Below are 25,036 nucleotides of genomic sequence, written 5' to 3'. Positions count from 1 at the left end.
ATAAATTAATATAAAAATATTCATATTATATTATTATTTAATATTAAATTATAAAATATTATAATATATAAATTATATTATATTAAATTATTTTATATAATAACTAAATTATATATATATATATTATATAAAATTAAATTATACATAGCAACTTAATTATATTAAATAATTATTAATATAATTATTTGATATAATATATTTATAATCCAGAAAAAAAAATATCTACAATTACCAGACGAAATTTCAATAGAATTTTTTGATTTTATTTCTACCTGACAAAGTTTATCATTTCTTCAACGATATAAACAAACCTTTCTCTCGAAAGGTTTCCTTCCTTTCATTTTATTTCCTTTCTTTTAACCCTCCTTCTTCTTTCCCTTCTCCCCCTCAATCTATTTTCTTATTTAACAAACATTGAGAATTGTATTTACAGGTGGATAAGAAATAAGATACGCCTGACGATATAGACAAATATGTACATATATATAAAATATGACGTTGTTCTTATCATTATTCGTTTTTTTTTTTTTCTTTTAAATCGATAATGATATGATGATGGTGTCAATTTTTTCGGTCGATTGATCTTGCATTTACCATGTGACCGTATGTAATCCAATCCCTCATAGTCTAATTATCTCTATGTAAGGTATAGACGTGTTTAGTTCAATGACGCGATTAATAATTTCTATCGATTAGAATTTTATTAAAAATGTGGTCCTAAGTTCAAGATCAATAGAATTATTTTATAATCTAATCATTACAAATACCTTCTTGTTATAATAATCATCAACATCATCATCATCATCATCCCTGTATCAATTGTCTTCTGTTCTATTACAATTAATCATTTTTTTTTTCTATATGATTTATTCAAATGATGATGATAATGATGATGATAATTGTGTTCACATTGTACGTTTTTTTGATAACAATATTTTTGTATTTTGTTACAGGTGAGTATAAAAGAAAAAATCCAAAGGTGGTGTTGAGATGATGAAAAAGTTATTAACAAGATAATAGGGATATTTCGTTACACGTTGACACATATAATCCGGTGAGTTGATTCTTCTAATCCACATAAAGAAGAAAATGAATACCAAATAAGAAGATGATTATGATGATGATGATGATGATGATGATGGTGATGATGAAGATGATGGTGATGATGATGAAGACAAATTATTGGTTACGGTAGAAGATGTAATGCATCATTACGTAACGTAGAATTCACTTCATTTAAATGATTACGAATGAAATAGGTCAGTACGGATTATACATACATATACATACACATACATATACATATACATATACATATACATAATACCTGTCTGTTTATCGTAACTCGATTCCAATTTTGAGGTCAATGAAGTTAATCAACGTAACAGAGCTTGACCGCACCCTGTAACGTTTGGAATACACTTACCGACACTATCATATTGTAATCAATGCGAACCGTTTTTCATACCGGAAACCACGTGGTTCTAATGACAGTTAACGTAATCGATCGACAGTGTTCGGCTGATCGAGAGTTCTGGGTTTTATGTATATGTTTTATTAAAAAGGTAGTAGTAGAGAGAGTATTCATGAACGTTTATTCGTCTCACGAACACGGATTATATTTTGTATCACGGATTTATCCGTTGGTCGTTGGTCGTTGGGTAACGTTATTTTGCGCATCGTGAATATTATCTTTTTTTTTCTTGTTAATTTTAAAAGAAATATTTTATTATCTTTTTTTTTTCAAATTGCATGATTTTGGTATATACAATTTTTATTGATTTTTATTTTAATTTTATAAAATTATTATAATTTTTTTCTGTGCGTGTGTGTGTTTTTTTTTTTTTACAAATTAAATTATTTTAATATATACAATTTTTATTGATTTATATATATATATATATATATATATATATATATATATATATATATATTTTGAATTTTATATTATTATTATAATTTAATTAATAATATAATATTATTATATACATATTATTATAATTTGTGTGTGTGTGTGTTTTTTTTAATTCAAATTACATTATTTTTATATATATATCATTTTTATTGAATTTTATTTTAATTTTATAATATTATTATAATCTAATTAATAATATAATATTATTAAATATATATTATTATAATTTAATTTATTATAACATTATTACTAATAATTAATATATTTGCAGAATTTGCTTGAATTTATGAATTTTTAATAATTCGATAATTGATCCACATCATCATCATCATCATCATTATCATCATCATTATTATTATTATTATATTATTAATACTAATTGAAATAATATATTGATAATGATTGAAAGGATAAATTAATACTTTCCAAAATACTACGGTTACTTTTAATTTTGATTATTTATTTACATTTATTTTTCTACTTTAAACCCCCCCCCCCCCAAAAAAAAAAACATAATTAGGACAAAAACCACCTGAACATAGATTTCAACTAAAACAAATTCAACAAAATTCTGATAGAATCATTTCAATAAAATAATTATTTAAATCGATCATTAAATTGTTACTAATTAATTAATAATTAATAAAACATAATATAACGTATCCACTTGTTATCAATTTTCATGATAACATTCGTTTTTGTTATACGTCATTACTTCGATATCGAAAGCACACGTATCAGATAGATAGATAGATAGATAGAGAGAGAAAGAGAGAGAGAGAGAGAGAGAGAGAGATAGAGAGAGGAGGAAAAGGGCGTGTTATCTCATTGGTACATCGTAGAATTTGGATGCTAGTAACGATAAGAGATAGATACCTATATATATATATATATATATATATATAGTTTGAAGATCGATCGATTCTATTCGTGTGTCCTCCTTTCGTTAACTATATTCCTTGCAAGATGAAAAAGGGTCTTATCGGGGTATAACAACTTCACTGCTAAACTTTCTCTATTTCTCTCTTTCTTTCATATTATTATTATTATCATTATTATTATTATTATTATTATTATTATTTGGTTTCCTTTTTCTTCTATAAATGCGGTCGTTTACTGATTTAGATTGATAAGAAGTAATACAATCAAATTTCTTTACCTTTCTTCCTAACCCCCTTACCTCACCTCACCTCACCTCACCTCATCTCAACTCACCTGACCCCCACTGTTCATTCCATCCATTAAGTGAACTCGAAGATTATCCAATTATTTCTATTTTTATTTTTTTTTATTTCTTTCTTTTATCTTTAATGTTTCATATTCCTGTTAGAATAATAATAATAAATAATAATAATAATAATAATAATAATAATAATAGTGGTATTATTTATGTCCGGAAGAATAAACCAAAAAAGAATTCTGTTATATTGGAATAATTCAATCGTCGTACGTTGTTTATTTGTTTGTTTGTTTGTTTGTGTTTGTAGATGATCATTTTAAAACCGCAATAACGAGAAAATACGGATCGTAATTATGATAATGATAATAATAGAAAATGAGGAGTTGGTCGTTTGTGTCTACAGGGTGGAAAATAGTTAACCGAGAAAGAGTTAGAGTGCAATAGTGATGTAAACTTCTTTGTTTTTTTTTCTTTCCTGCATAAAAGCAAGTCTCATTGAATATACGTACACTGTAGTAGTGTTGTATGAATGTGTTGTTGTTATATGTATATAGGTGAGAATTTTCGTACTTAGAAACACTATCATACTTTTTTCTCTCTTTTTTTTTCTTCTCTCTCTTTTATTTTTAACAAAAGAGAGATTCATCTTATCGTTGTGAGTACTTATTTATTTTTTTTTTTATTTTTTTTTTAACGAAAAGAAATTGCGAATTATTATTGCAATGTGATCATTCATTTTAATCATTAACACGTTGAACGCCATGACGATTTTTAAGGAAGTCCTCGCTCGTCAGGCCACAGGTCTTACTTTGTATTGAAAAATGTAAACAGTGTCAGTCACAAGTGACTGACATGGCCAAAATGGAAAGTTTATTGTCAGTCACCGATGACTGACATGGCGTGTAATCAACGCGTTAATTCAATATTAATATTAATTTTATTATTATTTAATTGTTTTATTCTCATGTATTTTTTTTTTTTCATCGTTTTATTCTCATGCATTTTTAATCGTTTATTAATCATATTTTGATTCTTTTTCGATAAATTCATTTTAATCATTTTAAAATAACATCTCTTTCCTTCTCTCATTTATTAACAATTAATTAAATCACCCTCATTAACATATAATTGATTTTATTTATTTATTTTTAATTTTTTTTATTTCAAAAATTATTTAACGTTACTCCGTTAATCCTGTTTTTATTTCATTTGTTAACAAATTATTGAATCACTCTCATTAACATAATTATGTTTTATTTATTTATTTTTTATTTTTTTTTTATTTCAAAAATTATTTTAAAGTAACATCTCTTTTTTTATCTCACTTATTAACTATCTTTTATTCCAGATATATATATATAGTATGTTTTCGTACATAGGAATATTTTTCTTTATTTAAACAGGAAGCTCTCATGCAACGACATATTTATTATGCCAACGCAAATATAATGTTAGAAGACAGTGTCGTCGTCGCACGCTTTTATGGGTGCTTAAGAAAGCTCCTTTCGTTTACTATGTTAGAAAAAGTCGATTTACGTTAGCACGAATAATATTCTCATTTCATATTAATTTCCAAGAAAAAAAGGGAAAACTAGAGAAAATAACAAAAAAAAAAGATTTCTTATTCTTCTATATTCTTTATTCTTCCAACTACTACAGTTTATACATATATATATATATATATATATATATATATATATATATATATATATATATATATTATATATGTATATATGTGCCCATAATTATAAAAGTGGTCTCTAAGTCATGTATCTCTTGTTTCTACATATTTAACACGTTGACTCCGGCGTCGATTTTCAGTGTCTGCGCTGTGGGGCGGCACTCGAATCTAAGATGCGCTTCATCTGGCGGCGCGTGATTTTTGCTTGTTTAAATCTGCACCAAAGTGGACCACCGGTGGTACGCGCCGTCCGATGGGACAGTCTAGCGCGGGCCACTAATGGTACGCGCCGACTGATAAGACAGTCTAGTGCGGGCCACCGGTGGTACGCGCCGGCGTGAACGTGTTAAAGATTTCTATTTAAACATTGATATGAATTCTATGTAATATTGAAGAAAAAAAAAACAAACAATATGTAACGATTTATTTTTGACAATATCGTTTTCAAATTGCATTGAATTTATTTAGTTTAAAATAATGTAATGCGTAATAACTAATAAACTCTTTTTTTTTTTTTAATTTTTACTTGGGCCACTTTCATAATTATGGGCACATATATATATATATATATATATATATATATATATATATATCACTTTTACATATTAACCATTGAGAAGGTTTTATTATTATTATTATTATTTTTTATTTCATAATCTTTTTTTTATTTCTTTTTATTCCGGAAGTCAATCTGAAAAATTTTGAACCCGCATCTCGTCTCACGTGTTCTTCCAACCCTTTCACCTGTTCATCCACTACTACCGCCGACTACCTCTCTCCTCCCTTTTCTTTTCTTTCTCTTTCCTTTCCTTTCTTTTCTTCTTTTTTCATGCGAGAAGAGAGAGAGAGAGAGAGAGAGAGAGAAGAAGAAAAAAAGATCCGCCAAGTGGAATGTGTCGTGCCTTTTTCTCGTTAAAAAAATATGTACCACACACAACCACCACCGTACTTTTCTTTCAAAGCATCATCTTCATTTGCGAGAAAGTACAGTTTTTTTTCTTTTTCTTTCTTTTCCTTCTTTTTATTTTCTTTTTTTTATTTTTTTATTTTTTGTCTTCATCGTCTTACTTCATCGTGTCTTCTTTTACATTTTGATTATTTTCATGGTTAGTTTATTTTATTTTTTACATTAGTGACGTCAAATTTTGTTGTTTTATTATTTTAAACATCATTGCCACCCAATTCGGTGATTGTAATGGTGTTAGTTATGGTCATGGTGAGTAATGGTAACGACCATTAGGTTAATCTCTGGAGTATTGAATTATTTCAAGATTTTTATGCATATAAAACGGATTTAATCAGTTAAGTGTGGCGATCTGTTTTGATTTGAGATATGATATATCTGAATTGAGATATAAACTATCCTATCTTTCAAGTTGTATGAAACTGCATGTAATGTGCAAAATTTGATTAAAATCGGTTCAGTAGTTTAGGAGTCCATTGCGGACAAACAACGTGACACGTAATTTATATATATTAATATAAACTATCCTATCTTTTAAGTTGTATGAAACTGCACATAATGTGCAAAATTTGATTAAAATCGGTTCAGTATTTTAGGAGTCCATTGCTGACAAACAACGTGACACGCGTAATTTATATATATTAAGATATTTATATTATAAGCTTCTTAAATTCGGATGACGAGTCAGACTCCTTGTCCACCGTAATTTCGCCCAAGTTAACAGATGACGAGTTTCACTCGGTAAATGTACACAAAGGAATTATTAATTATACAACGTTGACTGTAATATTCCTTATCGATTGGTCAGCGTGTTTTAATCGAGTATAAACTACTATGAAAACCATATTTAAGTACGAAGTTTATATTTGCATGGTTTTATACGAAAACTTCTTATCGATCGTTGTTGTTTGTGTGGTGGTAGTAGTGGTAGTGGTGTGTTTAGGTACATAGAAAAGAAACCTTAACACGTTGAGCACCACGTCTGTCACAAGTGACTGACACGTTCAACTATTAGGTTGGAAACTATGAAATGGGCCTTGATGATGGAAACAAAACGTGATTTACATCTACTCTTCTTTTTTACGAGTTTAAATTAACCTTTGCTTGTCACACTTGGTCCAAAGGACTCAGACCTTTATTTGCAACTTGAATCATTTTTCTCAATTGTACTCAACTATGATAATTTTTTAAACATATTTAAATTTAATTTAAAGCTATAAAATCTATATAATCTTTTTAAGTAATTATTAAAGAAGTCTCAAAAAAATGTTGAAGTAAATCCATGCAATAGTTTCTTTTCTATAACGAGTTTTCTCGTCCGGGTCCTTTGGACCCCGGTGTGGTAAGCGTGTTACTCCAGGAAGGGTGATAAGCAAAGTTTAAATCATACTACAGTTCAAGTTTCAAGAAATATTAATCAGACATTCGGAGATTGATCCACCAATGAAAAAAAATGCTCGATATTATTGGTTCGAAAAATTTCGTTCTGGAAATTTGAGTATCGTCGATGATCCTTGAGGAAAACCACCGGCCCATATTGATAACGAGGAATTAAGGACGACTGTGGAATCTGATCCACACACAACTAGTCGAACATTTGGGTCTAAACTAGGAACTAGTTATACACCTGTGTTAAAACATTTGCGTGCAATAAATAAAGTCAACAAATTGGACTCATATGTGTCACCCAAATTGATTCCTCAATACTCGTTTCATAGTTTCCAATCTAAGATTTGTTTTCAATACAAAGTAATACACCCGTGGCCTGACGAGAATTTTCGTAAGAATTCTCGTGACGTTCAACGTGTTATTGCGCACGCATTCTCACGCATCTATTTCTCAAAAATCTGTCGTAATTTTTTTTTTCTATTTTTTTTTTTTTCGTTCTCTTTCTCTTTCTCTTTCTGATTGTACACTCTTCACGTTCTTTTTATTCTTCTTTCATATTCAGCCAATTAAAATTAACTGGGATAAGTGGGTGAAGAAAGAATAGGAAAAAAAAAGGTGTGTAGATGTTTCTCTAGTGTGCAAAGTGGGGAGAAGAGGGGGGGGGTGGAGTAGGGTGGTGAAATGAAGTAAAGGTGTGAGGAAAAAGGGAATCTCGATTAGATGAAAGATAAAAATAGAAATCAAGATACTAATTACTAATTCGAGAGGTGTTTTCTTTTTGTATTTTTTTTTTTTTTTTTTTATTTTCAAATTTGTTTTGTGTGTCTGATTGTCAGAGAAAAACCCATGTCACCCCCATTATTTCAGATGATTTTGGATGTTTGTATCCCACAGGGTGGGATTTTTAAATCAGGAATACACACATGCACATTTAAATTAGGAATTTTTACATGCACATTAAAAATCAGGAATACACACATGGAGATATGCACATGTACATTTTGGGTGTTTGTATTGCATGTATAGGTTGAGAAATATAAATCAGAAATACACACACACACACATGCACATATGCACATGTGTAAATATTTATGTTATTTATGGTTGTTAGAAGAAGAATTTATTGAAGATGATATTTAACTTTTGAACTTTTGAAAAAAAATAAATATAGAAGAGAAATTAATAATTGATAAGATGATTCTTAAAAAATGAATACTTCATTCATTGATTTGTGGCCCTTTTTTCGAGTAGTCTAACTTTATTTTCGAGTACCTTTCTCATAAAATTCTCATAAAATTCTCATAAATAAGGTTAGAATTTTATTAGGGATATATAGAGAGGAGGGATACATTCGTAAGAATTTCTGGAACTTTTTTTTACATCTTTAATATTTAATATTTGGGTTTATATATATATCGAAAGAAGATGAATGAACCTTTAAGGAAATATAAATAATACAAAATAAGAATTTGTATTTATTTTAAAAATAAGAATTATATAAAGAATTGTAAATAAGAATTTATAAATTTATAATTTATTATAAGAATTATTAATTAATATAAAATAAGAATTTTATTTGTTTTAAATAATATTTTGTATTATTTAGAATTTATTCTGTATTATATTTTAGATTATTTAGAATTTATTTTTAATATTATTTTAGATTATTTAAAATTTATATTATTTAGAATTTATCTTGTATTATTTTAGATTATTTAGAATTTATATATATATATATATATATTTTTGTATTATTTATTTTATTATTATTATACTATTTATGTTAGATAGAAATATTAGTAAATGTTTTCATGTTAGTTTGGCATTTATTTAAATTTTTTTTTTTGAAATAAAAACAATAACAATAACAAAATACAACATTTTAAATATTTAGGTTTATATCGGACAAAGATAAATAAACCCTTAAAAAAAATATAAATAATACAAAATAAAAATTCTTTTTATTTTAAATATTATTTAATTATCTTTAAATATTATTTTGCATAATTTAGAATTTCTTTTGTATTATTTATAGTATTATTATTATTAATATTATTATACTATTTACAATAGATATATATATATATATATATATTCCTCGTCATTTTCATATAAGTTTGACATTTGCTTAAAATTTTTGTTTATAATAAAAACAACAATAACAACCAACACTAACAATAACAATAACAATAATAATATCAATAATGATGAAGGATAATAACTCGAGTAAAATCGATCGTTAAGGTCTACCCATGGCGTGGTAAAAACGATTTTGTAAGCGGTCATTCGTAAACCGGTTTTTCTCTCTGGATATTCACCAGCGCGTGCCCAGATCTTCGTGGCAGCAGCGCCCACAGGGTGCTGATGGTGGTGGTTAGTTGTAGTAGTTCCCTGTTGAAAGAATCAAATGACCCTTCTTCCAATTTATTTCGTCCTCTTTCTTCTTCTTCTTCTTCTTCCTCTTCTTCCTCTTCTTCTTCTTCTTCTTCTTCTTCTTCTTCTTCTTCTTCTTCTTCTTCTTTTAAGTCGAGAATACTGAAAAACAAGCAAAAACTGAGTTGAACCAAGCCAAGTCAAGTCAAGCCAAGTCAAGTCAAGTCAAGTCAAGTTGAACCAAGTCAACCATTTTTTGTTGTTTTTCTAGCGTACCTTTGCTACTCGATGAACAAGATGTTGACCTCATCGTGTCACATAAATTATTTTGTAAAATACACTGACATAGTAGTAGTAAAATTATGTGACAACGATAATGATAACTGTGTAAAAGAATGATGGAAAGAAAAGTAGTTTGTAAAAGATAGAAAAAAAGAAAAATATGGCGGGGGTTGGAAAAGATAGAACAAGGAAATATAAGCAGATATATAGAGATAAGGGGTGGTTTTTTTCGGGGTGGTGTTTACCTCGCTGTATATTTCTTCTTATACTTATCTTTATGTTCTTTATGTTCTATATGTTTTTTTTCTTCTTTTTTCTTTTTATTTGTATTTTTTTGTCCTAACCTAAAAGAAGCAGAGGTAGGCGCCAGACAGAAGATGCCCACTTACTTCAACGAATAGAATATAAGAGTAGTAGTAGTAGTAGTCATTCGTTGTCTCGTGTTGGTTCTATCTTTATTCTATTTTTTAATTTCTTCTTTTTTTTCTTCTCTTCCTTAGGTGCCTTCGTTAAGAATAAATTATACGGCTTGTAATTAAGGCGGTTACTTAATACTTCAACGAGTCTAAATTAACACGGTTTTACGATTTTCTATGAAATTTATTTCTTTTTTTTTCTTTTTGTTATTTATTTCATACGCGTTTTTATCATATTAATGTAATCTTCAATTTTAATTCGTTTTATAGCAATTTATATTTTTTATCGTCGACTATATTGCATATTTTTAAATATATAATTATTCTAACATTGTACATCGGTAAAAGAAGATTTCGTGTTTATCGATATCATCCATGTGTTGATAAAGTAAATGTCTACAGTATCAAGTACACGAATTTTGATATTACCGACTGTGGATGAAACCTTCTATGTCGACGTTTAAAAATATATTTGTGGATAAGTTTAAAATCTGCATTACCGATTGATGCTATGTGTTTGAATTTTAACTTATCAAAAGTAGATTAAAATTATTTTTTGTAAAATGTGATATTATCAACAAATAGTATTGTAACTTCACCCCCCTTTCTATATATATATAATTTATTATAGAGATTAATTAGAAAAACGAAGATTAATTACGTCAGTTAAATTGCTCACAATGAGATGAAACAGGTGTACCGAATCGAGTCGGAAATAAGACACCTTTCCATCGTTAATGTCTTTCAGTGTTTCACGAGAGATCTAAAATGATAAGAAAAAAAAAAAAAAAAACAACAAAAAAACTGAATTTACGTTGCAATTAATGAGAGTCGGATGCAGAAATACGTTGCACTTTTTTACTTATGTGTTAGAGAAAGACTGATAAGTTCGTTGCGTTGCGTGGGTCGTCAAGTGGTACTTCTTGTATTCCCATTTCTCTTTCGAGCTACCATGCGAAACCAGCACAGCACAGCACAGCACAGAACAGCACAGCACAGAACTGAACGAACCCCCAGTACCACCCCCATCGTTGCGTTTACTCGTCACAGTTCGTACCCTTTTCATCCTTTTTTTTTTTTTTTTTTTTAAATATGCATACATGGTCTCACTGCTCGATAGGTGGTGTGTATATCCAAGAAAATTAATGTCGAGCTCGTTTCGTTTATGGAACTGGCTCGATCTTCGTTAGTTTGCTCTGCTCAATTTTACTCAACTCTTTGCACTGCTTTACTTTACTTTACTTTACTTTGCTTTACTTTGCTTTACTTTGCTTAGGGGGTGTCAAGAGGATATTAATGGTATTAAAATTTACATACACGAACGTGTTGAACAGTGTCGAGAGAGAAAGAGAGAGAGAAAGAGGGTTTGTGTTATTCAATATCTGGCTACCTACCAACCCTCCTGTGCCACCTGCTTGCACTGCTGCATAAATTTTTTTTTTTTTAAAACTCTCACTTCTTTTTTCTTTTTTCATTTTATTATTCTGGGTTTCTATTCTCTTACCACGCAACTCGTGACATTTCACCTCTGTTCCGATAAGAAGGGGGTAAGAAAAAAGGGGTGAACAGGAAAAGGGTGCTCGCTCGAATTTGAGTGCATACCACAATCCCGTACCACTTGTCGAGTTTAATGTTTTCACCCTTCGTAAAACTTACGTCTTGTTTTTTTTTTTGTTTTCTTTTTTACCGGTGGTTTTCTCGTGTTTTTTTTCCGTCCACTGCTTTTTTTTTTGCTTTTTTTTTGAGTTCTTTGTTTTTGTATTTTCATTTCCATTTTCATTTAAAGAAAATAAAAATGAAAGGGTATGAGAAATTAATATTAATAAATATTAATAAACCACTTGACAGTGAGAACAATTACGAATATTTTTTGATATACCTATGAAGTACATTTTGAATCAATTTAAGTTTATTGTGTTGGTTTGTTGTTTTATTAAAGTACGTTTGATTTTATTCTTTCATCGAACAATTTCAATTGAAATGAGTAACAATATAATCGAAATAAACGTTTCAACATTTATTCAAACCTTTTCATTTTTTCTTTTGACTTCTTGTCTTTTTCTTTTTCAATTTGTTTCGTTATCGTTTCAGATAACGAATAAACTGCGTGAATTCGTGCGAATATACGTCATCGAATAAGAAGGTGTATTATAATAAAACGAATAAAGAAGGTTATATTCAGTCAGAAAAGTCGTTACCGACGTCACGAATCCTATTTTACCCCTCTTTGTTAAACAATCTTGACCTATAAATGTCTGCAGTAGGAAGAAGAGAGAGGGGTTAAGTTGGTTGTGAAATTTAAATTTCCCACAATTTCCGTTTTTGTCTATCTTACCTTTTTTTTCTTTTACTTTCTTTTTACTTCGAACTATATATTTCTATCAATGTATATGTAGATATATGTATAGAGCTCGTGTGAGTCCAAAGTTGTCGTTGTCGTATAGATAAAAGTTAAGTTATGTTCAAATGTTTCGCGAATTCACCGAAATCTATGACCAACAGATGGCACTGAACTTACTTACATGTATCTGTTTTTTTCTTTTTTTCAAATTAATTAATTATTTTATAAATAAATTAATGTAATAAAAATCTATCTGTATGCAAATGCAACTTTGTGTCAAAATTTCAAGACACTCGGTATATATATAAAAATTACGTGTCACGTTGTTTGTCCGCAATGGATTCCTAAACTACTGAACCGATTTTAATCAAATTTTGCACATTGTGTGCAGTTTCATCCAACATGAAAGATAGGATAGTTTATATTAATATATATAAATTACGTGTCACGTTGTTTGTCCGCAATGGACTCCTAAACTACTGAACCGATTTTAATTAAATTTTACACACTGTGTACAGTTTCATCCAACTTGAAAGATAGGATAGTTTATATCTCAATTTATAATCGCAATATTATTTTATTGCCAATTATTTGTTTATTAACAAAGATTCGTTGACTTAAAGACGTGTGTATCGGACTGATTGTGAGCCACAGTAACGCGTGGCGGGCCCCCTAGTATATAGTGTGTGTATGTGTGTGCATGTTTTATAGTATAGTTTCAAGTAAAAGTGAAACTCAAATATCCCCTGAGGTAGTATTTAACTCAATCATTTTCTCTTCTCTTCATACATATCTGTATATATATGCATGTATATGCATTTATCACTCACATATACATACTCCAAACTAACTTTTAGATTGTACCACTTATCTCTACACTCTAAACAGTTTAAATGTATCCAAATAGTTTAAAAACGAAATACTTAAATCAAAAAAATTAAACATAGTTACATCGATCAAACTGTTATACGAATATTTTCCTGAGTTGTTTTTTTTTTCTAATTTTATTTTTTTATTTTTTTATTTTTGTAATTAAAAGATCAGTTCCTCAATTAAAGCCCTCACAGGTATCATAAACTCATTTTGTTTTTTTAAATATTTTTTTTTTATTTAGTTTGACATAAATTACATAATAAACCGTCTCATATTTCGTCGGATTTAGAATCGCGTGTTCTCAGTGATTTTATTTTATTTTCTTTTTTAAATAAATAAATATTTTTTATTTTTCCCCCACTTATCGTCCTAAGTGTAATTCATTAATTTTTCGTTGCTATTTAGTTTTTTTTTTTATTCTTTTTATTATTTTTTTATTTCACTCTTACCTATGTATATAAACAATAAGAGTAAAAGATTGAAGTTGATAAAAATGTATAAAATCATTTCAGGGATGTTATCGAACGTAAAAAAGAAAATAAAAATAAATAAAAAATAAAATTACAAAAAAAGAAGATAAATTAGAAAATAAAAATAGAAACAAAAAAGGGAGGAAAGAAAAAAATAGAAAAAGAGATTCATCCCTTTCCTTCCTTTTCTTTCTCAACGTAACACTTTTCATTTCATAATTAAAAATTTCAAATGGTTTTTTTTTTTTTTTTCAATGAATTCGTCATTGAACAAAATTTTCTATATCGAACTAAAAGGATTATATATATATATAGAAAGACAGATTATATATACACATATATACATATATATATATATATATAGATTGAAAATGATATAGGTAGATAGGAACTCTTTCACGTTTGCATTCATAAGTTGGCTATATCGTCAATTTTCACGTTTCATGGATCAACCGAAGCAACCCCAACCAACCAACCAACCAGCCAGCCAGCCAGTTGGTGGTTTGAGGAGTTTGCCACAGGGGGTTGGTTGGTTTTTTTTCTTTCCCCTATTTTTAGAAGAATCCTACCACCACCACCACCACCACCACCACCACTACCAGGTTATATATCTACTTCTTCTTTTATTTCTTCATTTTCCCATTTTTTTTTTTTTTTTTATCGAGGCTTTGGTATTTTCAACGAAAAAAAAAGAAAAAAAGAAAAAAAATGCCTATCATAATAATCTCGTCGTCCTAACGAATCGGTGCCCCCGAAAAGCACCACCCCTTTTGTTCCCACCTTGCATAATAAGAGGACGGATTCGTTCAAATTCCTATTTCCCTTTCCCTAACTTTTACCACCCTATTTGATATCCCCACCCACCACACCCACCATACTCCACCCCCACATCTCTTTTTTATCTTCTATCTTTTGAGAATGATAGAAAGAATCAGGGGGAGAGTAGGAGGGAGGGGGGGGGAGTTGGGAAGAAGTAATGAAAGATAAAAAGGGGAAAAAGATAGACGTGAACGTAGGAGATTATCGATCGATGTTCGTTCACTTTTTATTTTTTTTTATTTTTTTATTTTTTCTTTTTTCTTTTCTTTTTTTTCACACGTGACCGAGTTCAAATAAAATTTTTGCTCTTCTACTTTTCTCTTACATTAGAATGAATTCAATGCACTCTCATTCAATCTTTGAGAAGAGTATAGGGGGTGAGAATGAGAAAAGATAAAATAAAAAAATAATAATAATAATAATAATAATAATAATAATAATAATAAAGAGTTTTAAAAATGAAAAATAATAAAAAAGAAAAAAGAAAATTGGAACGACCGGCCTTGAAACGCATCGACGGGCCCAGCCTAGCGTTGAAACCAGAAAAAGAAAAAGAAAATCTGTCATGAGACGAACTTGTTTTCCCTTCTTCTTCTTCTTCTTCTTCTTCTCCTCTTCCAACGTTGATGACCTCGATTTTTCTCTCATTTTGTAAAAGAAAATTATAGTTGTTTAAAAAAAAAAAAAAAAAAAAATTGTTACAAAAATCATCCCTCTGCATAGAATATTGTTTCAAACGTTGTTTGTTCACTGATCGTATAGTCGTTCTTTGTTTCTATTTATTTATTTATTTATTTTTTTTTTTTGGTATTTATTATTATTTTACTTTATTTTATATTTATTGTTATTCATTGTAGTTGTTAACAAAATAAATCACATCCCTCTGTTTTATGTAATTGTAAAATAATTTTAATGTATTAATGTATGTATGTAATTGTAAAATGGTTTTAGTGTTGTTCACTGTTCGCATAATTGTTCTTTGTTTCTATTTATTTATTATTTTGTTGTATTTATTATTATTATTTTACTTTATTTTATATTTATTGTTATTCATTGTAGTTGTTAAAAAAATAAATCACATCCCTCTGTTGTATGTAATGGTAAAATAATTTTAATGTATTAATTTATATATGTAATTGTAAAATTGTTTTAACTTTGTTCGTTCACTGATCGTATAATCGTTCTTTGTTTCTATTTAATATTTTTATTATTTTTTTTTTATATATTGTATTTTTTATTTTTTGTATTTTTTTATTTATTATATTTTTATTTATTATTTTACTTTATTTCATTTCCAACTCTTTTATTTTTTTAGTTGCTCGCAAATCCTGGTTTTAGGTTCACAGTTCACAAATAAAAATTGTTGTTGTTTGAAAGAAAAAAATTATTTAAAAAATCATCCCTCTGGTATAAAATACTTTTAACGTTGTTCACTGATCCCATAACCATTCTATATTCCTATTTTTTAATTATTTTTTTTATTTATTTATTATTTTACTTTATTTCATTTCCAACTCTTTTATTTTTTTAGTTGCTCGCAAACCCTGGTTTTAGGTTCACAGTTCACAAATAAAAATTGTACTTGTTTGAAACAAAAAAAAATTATTAAAAAATCATCCCTCTAGTATAAAATACTTTTAACGTTGTTCACTGATCCCATAACCATTCTGTGTTCCAATTTGTTTATTATTTATTTTTTTTATTATTATTTTACTTTATTTTGACATTCACATCTCTTAATTTGTAGCTGTTCGCAAAAGAAAATTGTAATTCTTCCAAAAAAAAATCATCCCTCTTTTATAAAATATATTTAACATTATTCATTGATCACATAATTATTCTTCATTCTTATTTATTATTATTTTTATTTATTTATTATTATTTTATTTAACTTCATTTTTACATCTTACAATTAGTTTGTAGCTGTTCGCAAACCCCTGGTTCAGACTCACAGGCTTGAAACCTAATAAAGTTTAGCAACATTTATCTTATCTTTCTCTTTCTCGTTATTTCATTTTTTTTCTCTTTCTATCTTTCACTTAGGTTTCTTCTTCATTTACGAATAGTATCGAGTTTACCCGAAAGTTTTAGCTCGGTGTCGGTCGGATACTTTCTTCTTTTAACTTGCCTTCGGGTTATCACGATGTAAATAAGAACCACTTGCCTGCTTTCTTGTGTATTATATATTACAGTTGAACGTTTGAAAATTGTTCGAGGATTATAATTCTTCGTTTAAAGATGGTTGAACTAAAAGATGAGATAATAAGAAGCAAAAGATACGTCAGGGGTAGGAGGGAAGGCATTTAATTGGACTTTATGTTCTGTTGGGTTGAAAAAAAAAAAAAAACAACTTCAATTATAAATTTTATCATCTCACGAAGTGAAAGATAATTTGAAATCATTTCATTCATTTTATCTATTATTAATATAGTACAATGTATAATCTAACTAAATGGTTAAAAATAATTTATATTTCTTTCTCTTTGTTTTTTGTTGTTGTTGTTGTAAATTAGAACGATATGTTAAAAAAGTTTCGTATGAAAACTGTGATATGTGTATGTGTGTGTGTGTGTTGAGGGAAAAAGAAAATGAAAAAAGAGGAAAAAAAAATTTATAAATTTATTCGAATGTTAAGGAATTGTAAAAACGACGAATCGTTTAACGAAGGGAAGTTATAGAAAGAAAAAAAGAATAAAAAAATTGCAAGAGTGAGTGAGAGAGAGAGAGAGAGAGAGAGAGAGAGAGAGAAAATATGAAATATAGCTTTAGGCAAAAGTCCCGGAATGTTCGCATAACGGAAAATGCTCATTAACCGACATACACGACTTTATTCGTCTGTGCGTTAAACTGAAGTACCTATCCTACCCTACCCTACCCTATCCTACCCTACCCTACCCTACATCATACACTACATCATACCTTACCTATCCCTACACGAGTCGCGACTAGTCTCCCTTTACAGGCCGATCCATTTAAAATGCCAGGGGGAAAAATAGAAAAGAAAAAAGAAAAAAGTAAAAAAAAGTGGAACTTTAACAGGGTACGTTCGATAGCGTTTTTAACCTTTCACCTAACTAAAAAATATGATTGGTTAGGGTAACAAAGTTGACGGAATTTTATTCGGCCCAGTTTTTCTTCTTTTATTTTGTTCATTTTAAAAATAAAAATGCGATTATCAAAGTTTGTTACTTACAAACACACATGTTTATAATATCGTACGAATTTAATGTTTTTATACAAGTACACATATATATATATATATATATATATATTTATACTATATATTATATATTATATTATATGTAATACTATAATACTATATTTGTATATAATATTATTAATATTATATGTAATATTATAATACTATACTTGTATAGAATATTATTAATATTATATATAATATTATAATACTATATTTGTATATAATATATTTATATATAATACTATTATTTATTATATAGTTTATATTATATATTATATATATTTATTATATAGTTTATATTATATATTATATATATTTATTATATAGTTTATATTATATAGTATATATTATTTATTATATTTGTATATAATATTATTAATATAATATATAACACTATATAATACTATAATATTATTATTAATTATATTGTATATTAATTACATATATATATATATATATATATATATATATATATATATATATATATATATATATATATATATATAAGTAAACATATAAGTATATAAATATAATCCATATTTATGTATTTATATATAATTATATGTGTAATATTTCTAAGTAATTTTCAAAGAAATAAATAATTGTATCCAAATAACTATAAAACTAAGATTTAAAAAAAAAAAAAAAAGAAAAAAGGAAACAAAAAATGAGAGAATGAGAAATAGAATGAGAAAGGGCGTTGTTACGGGGTTTTGGGGTGGGTGGGGGGGGAGGGTAGAGGGAGGGGTTAAATTTGGTTCGTCGATCACGTTTTGATTTGATATTCGTGTCATTGCGAAATGAAGTATCGGCGGTCTCTTACGCATACGTGTTTCATACGAGACGAGACGAGACTAGACTTGACACGTGAGATGTGTGTGAGGGAGTAATGCAAAAGGAATGTGGATAATGGCAGTCAATAGGAATCGAATGTCGAACGTAGTGCCTACGTAACAACGGTATCCAAACCCCCTTCCTTTCCCCCCCCCTTTCCTTCCTCCCGTAAACCCCAAACCTCACTTTATTTATATATGTGTTTCTTATTTATTATTTTATACAATGTGTATTGCAATAGAATGCATGGTTGAAATGAAAAGATTGAAAGGAATGAAATATTTGTTGTGTGTGTGTGTGTGTTTGTGTGTGTTAGGCTGAAAACTTTTCAACATTATTTTAGTTATTTTTAGGGTTATATGATATCATGGTGTATATTATTTATAATGCTATTGATTATGTCAATTAGGATTTATAGAAGGGATTATGTTGGTGTAGGTAGATTTTTATTTTTTATAGGTGGAAATAAGGGGAGGAAAAGGTGGAATAAATTAATTCGTTTTTATTTGTTTGATATTAAAATTTAAATATTGAAAATATATATATAATACAATAAAATAAATCTATCAAATATTTAAAATAAAATATAAAATAAATTTACAAAAATCAATTATTAAAAATTACAAATTAAAAATTACAAAAATATTATATATAAAATAAAATAAATATAAAAAATATATATAAAAAAAATATAAAACAAATATACAAAAATTTAAGATATAAAATATATATATATATATATATATATATATATATATATATATATATATATATATATTGTATATATATATATAGAATAAAATATAGAAAATATAGAAAATATAAAATACATCAAATAAATATATAAAAATCAACGATGTGTGTATTAAATATATAAAATAAAATATATAAAAAATATATAAAATAAAATATATAAAAAATATAAATTTTTAAATTTTGTAATTCCAAAATTCTTCTATAAATGATAGATTAATAGATAACCATAAAAAAATAAGAAGTTAAAAGAAAATATTCCTTTTTAAAAAAAAAAAAAAAAACAAATAATTCATCGTCATTATTTTTCTTTGATTAACGACATACCTTATTTTTTGTGTGTGTGTGTACAACTATCATCGTAAATTTTTTTTTTCTTTTTCTTCTCAAATAAGTTAAGATCATAAGACTTTACAAATAAACGTGAAAAAAGAAATATCGTTATTTACGATAAAGAATTGTGTTTTCTTCTGCGATGTTAGTTACGTAAGAGACATTAAGATCGCATAGAGATCTGCATACACTCATACACTCATACACATATATATATAATGCATTCACACATATATATATATATGAGATCTTGTCGTCGCTTTCTCGTGCATTATGATGCCATTTTGCATTCAAATACACAACTCGTGTTCGAACTATGCTCGAATAGGAAAAAGTATACTTGTTCGACACTCAAGTATGTTTCTTTAATGTTTCATTCGAATTTATATGTATATATATATATATGTATCTATGAATGAGTGTGTATATATATATATGTGTGTATACACTTCGTTTGAGATTAAACAAGCAACTATTTTTCTATTCGATTACGTAAAGTTAGATCGATATTATTTTTCTATGTATTTTATACATACGTGTGTATAAAGTAGTACATACGTAAGTAAATACGTGTATGTTTATATATATATATGTGTGTGTGTGTGTGTGTGTGTGTAATATTTTAAACATCCCATCTGTTTCTTTCATTCTGTGTGAATTTATTTTTTCTTTTTCTTTTTCTTTCCTTTTTTCTCTCTTTTAAATTCAGTTTCATTTAATTTTGTTATCGATTTGTAAGTTTTTTTTTTTTTTTTTTTTTTTTTTTTTTTTCATACGTTTCTTCGTAGATGATTTTCTTCATTTAATTTATCTTTTTATTTTTATCTTTATGTATATATGTGTGTATATTTTTGTTTGTTATTTTGTATCGGAATTTTTTAAACGAACGTAATCAATTTTGTATTTCTTTTTTTTTTTTATTTTTTTTTTCGTTTTTTTACTTTCTCGTTCATTCATTGATTCGTTCGTTTCGTTTCGTTTCGTTTCGTTTCGTTTTGTTCATTCATTTTTATGCAGACGGTAGAAGAAGATGATGTCATAAATATTCATCATCGTGATGTTTGATAATTTTTTTTTTTGTACAAATATATCTAATCGTATATATATATATATATTTCATTTTTATTATTTTTTTTTTTTAATTTTTAAATAACACGACGTATTTATATAATTAGTCATTTAAATTTAAAATTGATATCAGCATTTGAAGAAAGTGACTCACCAAACTAGAAATAGTAAAACACAAATATTCAGCAATCCAAAAGATACGAGAATTTTTTTTTTAATGGTTTTTTTTTTTTCAAACGACAATCCCTATCTTTAATTAATTTCATTTAGTTAATAAATTAATTATATGTTTCTCCTCTCCTCCTCTCTTTTGATCGTTGTTAATTTAATCAACGTGTTCTCTCATTCTCTTTTGTAAATTATTTGAAGTTTCTACGTTTGATCAAAACACACAATAGAACGTTTGTCAAATCTATTAATTTAACCCAATAAAAAAAAAAAAGTAAAAATAATAAAAAAAAAAAAACCAATCAGGTTATACAAGAAACATTTTTATTCAATTATTATATAATAAAACAAATAAATATTATCTAATTGTTTATCGATTCAAATGTTAATTTAATCAACAATCTTTTTCTTATAAATTAGTTGAAGTTCCTACGTTTGATTAAAACTCAGAATGTTTGTCAAATCTATTAATTTAACCAATAAAAAAAAAGTAATAAGAAAAACCAATCAGGTTATGTAAGAAACATTTTCATTCAACTACAGTGAGTGTAAAAAGTATTCGTACATCAACCAATTTGAAATAAAATGTGTCTAAAAATTATAATTTATTAACTAATTTGTTATAAACAATGAATCTGTACATATTCTTGACAATTTTTACAATAGATATAATGACGTATATATAAAAAAAAAAAAAAGTATGAATATTTTCTAATCGTTTTTCAATTCACTAATCATAATCATGATTAAATAAAAAGAAAGAAAAAATGCAGTTATTAGAATGAGATGAGATGATACACGCAAGTTAACGTTTTGCATGGTTTACATTAACGAATGGCATTGCAAGGTCGTCTAGTAGTATCTTTTTTTTATATATATATATATATATATATATTTTTTTTTGTTTGACCTAGCCGCAAAAGAATGTAACTAGCGCCTGTTGGAAAATATCAGACGAGGAGAAGAGTGAGGAGAGAGGGAAACAACTTCTTTGTTGGTATACGTGTAAAATTCACATATTTTCTGAACACCTTGTATACATATATTTATATATATATATTATGGAATGATGTCAGGTTCGAAACAAATCTTTCTTACGTAATAAACACGGACGAGTTGGTTTTACTGTTGGTTGTTGTCGTTGTGTTGCTTTATGAGTTTAGATCATTTCCATCTTTATCAAGTATGCAAATAAATGTTTGCGTATAAGCTTAACACGTTGATGTTCATTATAACGGCTCGTACCACCGGTGGTTCGCACTAGACTGTCCCATCGGGCGGCGTGTACCACCGGTGGTCCACATTGGTCCAGCAAAAATCCAAGCGCCGCCCGACAGCGCAGACACTGAAAATTGGCGCCGACGTGTACGTGTTAATGTAAATGAAATCGTTTACGAAATTTCTCAAATTTCTATTGTTAATTTATCATCACACATTACTCTGTTAATGTGTGTAAATCCTTTCGTTACGGACGACTTCCTCTCCGCCGTGGTATTTTTGCTGAACGGAATTTTGCCGCCACGCCAAAAATGTGCACGGTGCTCGAGTAACATTGACAGCGGCAATTGCGTTTATGCTTCACAGCAACTCGAGTTGGTTTGAGGATGTTTATTGAAAAAAAAAACTCCACAAATTAAAATATTGATAACATTTAAACGTATTAACTTTTTATTAAACTCGATTTGAAGTAACTTTAGTCGTTCGTCATATGTATTATACAATGTACAATGCGCGGCATAAAAATGCATAGCGACTATAGCCGTCTGTAGTATGTGAGTAGCATTTTATGTAGAGCGACTATAGCCGTCCGTAGTATTTGAGTGGCATTTTATGTAGAGCGACTTCAGTCGCTTGTAGTACGTCAGTAGCATTTTATGGAGAGCGACTATAGTCGTTCATAGTGGCGAAAGGATTAATCTTACATTTTTTTTTTTTGAATTATTTTAATCGTTCGAGAAAAAATTTGGATAACAAGAAAACAATATTTCTTAAACCTTAGAATGTGCTATGGACGCATATATGCGTTTGGTAATAATGACTAGAGTAATCTATCGACACATATACGTGTTTGTTAATATTAATGTAAAATAATGTAATGTTTCTATTCATTTAAAGGGTTAACAATTATATTCGATAGGTTAACGGTAAATTTAATTTATTATTAATTTTTTTTTAATTTTTTTATTCAATTGTAGAACTAAGAAATATTAAGGTAAATCAGAAAAGCTACTTGCTCAGACTTGGAACGATTTTCACAGATGATTTACGATGTTCACGGATGATTTGCGATATTCACGTACGAACGAACGAGCTTGAGCTTACTGAGAAAATGTGTTAGCATGACGTTAATAATAGTTCGTCATTCTTCGTCATATTAGTTTTCCACATTTTTTTTTTTTTTCTTAACGATTATTATTACTCAATCAATTTCTTTTAATCTTTCTTTATCTACTTTTAATTCTTCTTATTCTTCTTATTCATCATAAATTAGGATTGTAATTTTATAATACGAATGATTCTTAAACAAAATTTGACACAAAGTTGCATTCACATACACCTAGGTTCTTATTATATCAATTAATTTAAAAAAAAAGAAAAGATATAGTACAGTGCCATCTGTTGGTGATAAGTTTTGGTGAGTGTGCGATAAATTTGAACATAACCTAACTTTTATCTATACGACAGTCATATTTTGGTTCACACGAGCCACCCTAACGCTTTGCAAGGCACAATTTGTAATTATATTTATTTACAATAAAACAATAAGTAATATACGGCTTCCAACCCTTAAAGTAAACAAAACCGTAAGCTAATAAAACCCATCGATGGAATGATTACAATCAGAACAATCCTTTCGAAGTATGCATTATGAAAAATACTTTAATTTTCATTTTTTCGAATACGTTTCAATTATGTTCTCAGAATATATTAACTCTTGAACGAACAAATAAAATATCTTTCATTTTATTTTTATTTTTATTTTATTTTATTTTTTTTAATTCATTTAGTCTGACGTTTCGTTGAAAAATCTAAGAACGACGAAATAATCTACCTGTACAGAATATCCACCTGAAGACTAACAATAAAATTCATTTCGATGCAAGTTCTACTGTTCACTTCACTTCAAGAGTGAACGTTTAATCCTTCGAATATCCAAAACGATATAATCCACGTATATAAAAAGAGGGAGAGAGACTTTTTTATAAGCCTAGTTATATATTTCAACCCTTTAATTCTTCATAGGTTTGTTTGTTTTTAGGATGATTATGCTTTAAGATGTTACGGTATTAGCGTTGACAATTATTGTTATCTGTAATTACAACGTGCATATGCACATTATTTAAATTAACACACAAAAAAAAATAAAAAAGAGAGACAAAATTTACAAAATTCTATAAATAAATATTTAAAAATAATAATTTTGTTATAATTATAATTACAAGCAGTGGTACAAAAAGGGTTAAAACGTTAGATCGGTGGTTCCCAAACTGTTTTGTCCTACTGCCCCCTATCCAGAAAAAAAATATTACTCAGCGCCCCCTAGAATTTAATTTTGTTTAAATTTTAATAACAATTAATAGGAAATATATTCTATGTATTAATGTTTCTACCTTTTTTTTTTTTGTAAAATATAGTAAAGAAAGGTGTAAATAAGAAACATTGAACTTTGAAATTATTTATTGGCACTTATGGCCATCAATGCGAGTCCCTAAATCGCTGTAGCATCCACTAGAGGGCAGTGGCGCCTACTTTAGGAATTACTACGTTAGTCGGATAACTCGTAGAAAATTTTGATTATCCATCAAATGACGTGTTTCTGATTATGAATAATTAAAAGAAAATAAAATTGAAATCTCTTTCTTTCTCCTCTCTCTTTTAAATTTTATCTTTCGTTATAATTAACCTCTTTAAAAAAAAAAGCTTGTTTTTTCGACGATTATTTTATCGTCAAGTTCGAATACGAACGATACGAAT

General features: G+C 27.6%; 1 protein-coding gene and 1 long non-coding RNA gene across 9 annotated transcripts in view; both read left to right on the top strand.

The window, feature by feature from the left end:
- LOC107064664 (uncharacterized) overlaps positions 1-25,036 on the top strand; it is a 183,496-nt gene that overhangs the window by 31,047 nt on the left and 127,413 nt on the right. The gene's annotated exons all lie outside the window — the stretch shown is intronic.
- Positions 1-25,036, top strand: part of LOC107064666 (uncharacterized) — a 38,842-nt gene that overhangs the window by 6,892 nt on the left and 6,914 nt on the right. For 2 of the 3 annotated variants that reach the window (XR_016176096.1, XR_016176095.1), the window contains one exon: positions 954-1,054. The exons of the other annotated variant lie outside the window; for it this stretch is intronic. This is a non-coding gene — a long non-coding RNA (uncharacterized LOC107064666). The remainder of the gene's footprint in view (positions 1-953; positions 1,055-25,036) is intronic. 3 annotated transcript variants of the gene reach the window in all.

The sequence above is a fragment of the Polistes dominula genome, unplaced genomic scaffold, assembly GCF_049000335.1.
Source record: "Polistes dominula isolate Pdom_NZ unplaced genomic scaffold, Pdom_raw_medaka contig_31, whole genome shotgun sequence".
Taxonomy (NCBI): Eukaryota; Metazoa; Arthropoda; class Insecta; order Hymenoptera; family Vespidae; genus Polistes; species Polistes dominula.
The sequence above is the reverse complement of the archived record's forward strand: the minus strand, read 5'-3'. Positions and strand labels throughout refer to the sequence as shown.